The sequence below is a fragment of the Chaetodon auriga genome, chromosome 4 (assembly GCF_051107435.1).
Source record: "Chaetodon auriga isolate fChaAug3 chromosome 4, fChaAug3.hap1, whole genome shotgun sequence".
NCBI classification, from domain to species: domain Eukaryota; kingdom Metazoa; phylum Chordata; class Actinopteri; order Chaetodontiformes; family Chaetodontidae; genus Chaetodon; species Chaetodon auriga.
Genome location: NC_135077.1, coordinates 22825858 through 22831917, shown reverse-complemented (window position 1 = coordinate 22831917; position 6060 = coordinate 22825858).

Sequence of the window (6060 nt, the reverse complement as noted above, 5' to 3'; positions counted from 1 at the left end):
CTTGTTACACATCTTTACTGTGCCTGAGGGTATGTTTTTCTTGTGTGATGGCGGGTCATGATATGACAGCTACAAAGAAATGTGATAATCAGAAAATGACTCGGCTATCACCGTCATCAGTGACTTTATAGCATTGGAACAGACACATTGGAAATGCAGAGGAGGGGGGTTGGGTAAGAGAAGAGAGTAGAAAAATAAGTAGATAATCCATTATGCACAGTATGTGTAGTGCCTTTGGTGCGTGTATTCATGTGAGCATGTGCTCTAGCTTGCACCAGTTTCACCAGCAGGTCTACTGGACCTGACCTGGACCGTTGTGGTTATACTGGTTATAAGTTGCATGTGTGTTGCATTGGGTTGACTCAGTCTCCTGAGGATATGTAGATACAGTTTGTAACACTAATATATCACATATAGAATATACATTTCTGCATTGGTTTGCATTTTGCATTACCTTGTCATTTGCCTTCATCATATCAAGTATCAATTAATTATTTCTATTCATTTCCATACATGTGCAGTGGATTATGTACACAGTATAGCTGTTATACGGAAAGAAAGATCATCCAAATGTAATTCACCATTATGTGACTGAATCAGTGCTTATATAAAAATCTATAGTTTTATATGTCTTGAGATTTTTATCTTCCATGATGCTGTGTAATCACACATGTAGATACATTCAGAATTCAAATGTTAGCATTGACATACTCTGGGTTGTTCCTCAGCACTGTTCACGCATACACACACACACACATTAATCATTAGGGGTGAGTGAGATTTTTCTAGTATCCATCACTAGGGGGCACCATTGCACTAACAATATAAATCATTCTTCTTCCTCCACTGATGTTTTCAGTGTTGATGTCTCATGGATCCATCTTGTGGCAGAATATTGAAATTCTGTAGAGTCACCTCTTATGATATTACATGAACATAACATTGAAAACGACGCAAGGTTTACATTTAGCAGGAATAAAGGAAGAAAATGAATATTTGAAGGAAAATATGCTAAAATAGTCTAAGACCAAGAACATTTGAAGTACATCGCAGTCACATGTGCAACAGACAGTTAATATCAGATTATCCACAAAAGTATTATCATTAGGGCTTTTTTAAAAAAAAAAATTTGGGTTGTTCTTTATTTTAATTTTGACTCTTGATTATTCAGTGTCATTAATAATTACTTCAATTGTAATTGTGACTTAACAGATGTTTGATATTTGTTGTTTTGTGTGCGACTTTTGGTGGCAGCTCATCCTTGAAAGATTTAGAAGTCTTAGATCGATATAATTTTCGATATATATATAGATAATTTTCGATCGATATAATTTTCTTTTCTAGTACCCCAGGTTACTTAATTACCCCATACAGTGTGAGTTTATAGTAGCCCATCTGCGGTTCATTAAAGCCGAATCACCAATATTTTTATATTAAAAATGAATCACATGACCATGAGTAATGTGAAGGGTGTAGCTGTAGTGATGAACCCACAGATTACCCAACTCTACTAGTTCCTTGTTTTGGTTTTGCAACTCTGCTCTCATCAACCTTATCTATGTGCAATATTAAATGTTTTTTTTATTATTTATTTTTTAGTACAAAACACAGTATTTTATCATTCATAACTTACTCCTGTGCAATTCAAGTGTTCCTATTGAGAAACTAAGACATCCTTTTCCAGGCAGTAGTCTTTTTAAACTCTTTTGCACATAATGTGCATATATATATATATATATATATATATATATATATATATATATATATGCAGCTTTAAAGTAAGACTCAGACAGGATTCACTCATCCTGCCTGAACATATTACTGAAGATACGTCCAACTACATTATTGAAAGCACCTTGCTCTGTGTGACACAGACACACACAGACGATTCAATCTAATTGCATTCACTCTCAAAACAAAACAAAAAACACTCTGCTTTATTCCTGGCTCTAATAAAGGTGAAATGTGTGTTGTGGAAAACACAGATGTGTTCTGTCAGGCAGCTGATTCACAAATGTATGTTACAACGTATTCTCTTAAACAACGAAACACTCATGCTTTACAGCACTGAACACACCGAATCCCACAGGTAAGGACAGCCTGTCTGCCATGTTAATGTTCTTATTAAAGATACATTTCATTTCAGCTGTGACATCACTGTCCACAGTGTTTATGATGAACTCACGTCACATTCAGAGTTGCATCTAATTTAATGTCCTGCTTCCAATAACCTCAAGGACTCCAGGAGCTTCAACTGGTCGTGTTGGCATGGCAACAGCATTTTTTTTTTTTTTTGTTTGAATAAATGGATTTACAGGTGAATATTCATCTTCCTCTCTCCTCTCTCTGTACCATCCTTATTAAAATCCCATTAAGCTTTAATGACCTGAATTCATCCAAATGGTCAAAACACGAGTTCAAGCTCTGCGTACGTCCATCAGTGTGTCCTCATCTTTCATGCTGTCCTCCGGCTCTGAATCCATCCAGCTTATTACTGAACTTCCCGGTGCAGTCATTCATTCGAACAATTAAAATGTCCTCTTTGCCAGCTTTCTACGTCCTTCAGTGCAGCTCAGAATCTCCTGTTGTTCATCCCCAGTGAGGAAAAACACAGCTGATAAAGCTTCTTTTGAATCCACAGAGCTGGAAGTGAAACTGTAAACTACTCCACTTAAGCACAATTTTGTGTTACTTGAATATTTCTATTAAATGTGACTTTAAGCTTCAAATCAATTATAGTTACTTTGCAGATTAAGATTTTTGCTAAAAACGTGATAATGTTTGTCAAATATGTTGCATTTACAGCCATGCTGGCGGCACGGCTCTTGTCTTTCTGCTTGGTTGGACTTTGACTTTGGTCCAAACTGAAGCATCTCAACAAATACTGGATGGACATTCATGTTCCCCTCAGGATTATGCTGATCTCTTAACTTCCCATCTTGTGCCATTATCAGTTCAAACATTCACTTTGTCCAGTGTTTTGCTTTGACTAAATATCTGCAAAGCGAATGACATTCCCATCAGTGTCTGCTGTATTTTGTGGTTAGCGCAAATTTTTAATCTTACTATGCCAACATACTACACTAGATGGTTAGCATGGCACCTGCTAAATTTCAACATGTTAGCACTGACACTGTGCAAATATTAGCATACCGATATTAATGTTCAGTTGACAGCTCCACAGTGCCTGAACACAGTGTCACAGAGCTGCTCGAATGGCTGCAGATCAAACTAGTAAGTATAAAATTAGCTCCACCTCAAACAGCTAGATCCTTAAAATGCCGCTGATTACATGTTAATGCATCTAAAAAGATGACTGACCACATGACTACTGCATGCGAAAGGATTCATAATGATGAGGACGCCATGAATTACAGCTGAGCTTTACAGTGTCAAGACTGCTTTCCTTCTCCATACACCTTGTAAGAAATGGTCTACTCACTGAAAAGCATACTGACATATCAGTATCAGTGTCATGCAGCAGACTTCAGGGTTGGCCTGCCTGATTATATAAAAGTTAAACAAATAATGACATGAAGTAGCAGCAGTCAGCAATATTTGCACTTAAAAATTGCCCTTGATAAAACAAATAGCCTCTCCCTTCACCAGCAACACACACACTAAACTGTATTGTAAATGCTGTAACAAAAAAAAAAAAAAAACAACTTTGAGAGTTTGTGAATTAAATTCAAATTAAATTTCACCAGAATTAATTGTTGTAATTTAAACTTTACACTTTGTATGATTTTAATAATATCAACAACTTTGTAAAATGGTGTGCCATGGATCTTATTTTGGCATGAAGATTTTTTGGTTTCTGTAGTGTTACAGATTGGAGGATGTGGACTAACCAAGTGCAACAGTGACAAACTGTCAAAATGTGTCAGCTAATCAGCTGGCAGAGCTCGCTGCTGGTCATGATGACGTGTATGCTTTTCATTTAAGAAACAGAGGGAGGCCCTTTGTCTTTTTCTTCTTGCTGGAAAGAAATGACTGTAGTTGACACTGTATTTCTTTTGCAAACACTGCTACTGCATTAGCACAAAAACGCTGTGTATAAAGACTGCAGCTAAACATAATATTAGTGACTTTAACAGATTAATTATGATTAATTATGATTCTACAGCAACCTGATATGACATTTCAGAAAAGTTTCAACATCAGAGATGTGGAAGATGTAGAGGGGAGCTAAGGATGAATACTAATTTACCAAACGTTTCAGTCTGAAGAGCTTGTTGCCAGGAAACTGACCCAACTTTTGATCCTGCTCTCACTTTGATGCCCATCTGCATGAAATCTGACCAAATATTGCAAAAGAGTTTAATTCCAAAACATCTGTCCCTGAGTAATCATACTCAAACTTGCTGTTGATGTGAGTCTTGGACCTTGAAACATTCCTCTGATCCACTAAACATATTTACGAGCACAGCTCTGTTCAGTTCTATACAGTGCACTCTACACACATCTATACACTCTATAGCTGTTTTTTTACCAGTACACTCTGTGATCAGTTTGGAGGGTGCAGTTCATCCATAGTGCTGTGTTACGTACATATACTATCTGTTCCCAATAGGTACATCACATATATAAAAATATCGTATTTATATATACTATGCTATGTACTACATATAGTTAAGAGTCTATTATTAGAACTGTCACTGTTACTGTGATTGCATTTCTCTCTGTCTCTCTCTAACCCAACTGGTCGAGGCAGATGGTCACCCACCCAGAGTCTGGTTCTGCTGGAGGTTTCTGCCTGTGAAAAGGAAGATTTTCCTTGCCACTGACACCCAGTGCTTGCTCATGAGGGAATTGTTGGGTCTCTGTAGATAAGGAGTTTGGTCTGTGCCAGCTCTATAAGGAATGTGTCCAGAGACAGCTTCTGTTCTGTCCAAATAAAATAAAATAAAAATTCCATCCATCTTAAGGACAGACGTCTCAAAAATCGGACAAATAAACTTACAATCTATGACAACACCTTCAGAGACCCTGAAAGGTCAAGGTGGCTGAAAAACTTTTGCGTTACCTCACAGTACTTTGTATTTCCTCATGATACTTAATACTAAAATATGTTTGCATTCCCTCACAGTTTTTTGCTTTCCATCACCCTGCTTTTGCATTACCGTGCCTCTGATCTATAGGAGAAGACTGAGATGTATTATAATATTGTATTATGTAATGTGCAGTAGACCTCCACTGGTGACCACAACACAAGTGGCAGCACTCTCACAGGTCAAGTCTGCATCAACTCAGCTGACTAGATAACTGAACTAACATAACTAATGCTAGCTGACCCAGCTCTCTCACTGACTGCTGCTGATGCTGACTGAGACAGATGTAGCCGATTATAACCGGTTGTGTATGTGTGCATTAAATGAGCATGGCTACCTTGGCTGAGACTTGCATTGCAGCGGCTGTGATCCTGAACTCCTGTGGTGTATTGGTAACACATGTTGTATTTGATCAAAGCACCACATGTTTAAATCCCTTGTGCCTAAATGAGGCTTCTTGGTTAATGCCAGTGGGAGCAGTAAAGAGTAGCCACAGAACAGTTAGATATACAAAGCATAAGAGATACAACCACAAATGCAGCCGCAGTCTGAGCACTAACCATTTCCACAGCTTCAGCCAGCAGAGCCAGGTGGAGCAGCTGCAGCCGTGCTCACCGCCAGTAGCTGTACACTGTCAGAGTTCAGCTTTTTCAAAGGACCGGTGGGCAATAAATGCATCCTGGAAAGTGTCACAATATTTCTTCTTTCTGCCGTATCTGCTGAGTATATACCTAAACCAGCGGTGTATTACAACTGGACTGGACCAACACACTCATTGTTCATGTGGATCAGGGTGAATGCAAAAAATATTGTAAGGGAACACAAAAGGTAATAGTTTTTTTTATTTTTCTTTATTTTTATTTTTCTTTAAATCCTCACTCTTTTGTATATACTGTTTTGTTTCTAATCTGCATTGCACTTCTTATATTAATCTTTACTAATCTTTACTGATGCTGCTGTATTCTGAAATTTCCCCTCGCGGGACAAATAAAGGAATATTGATTGATTG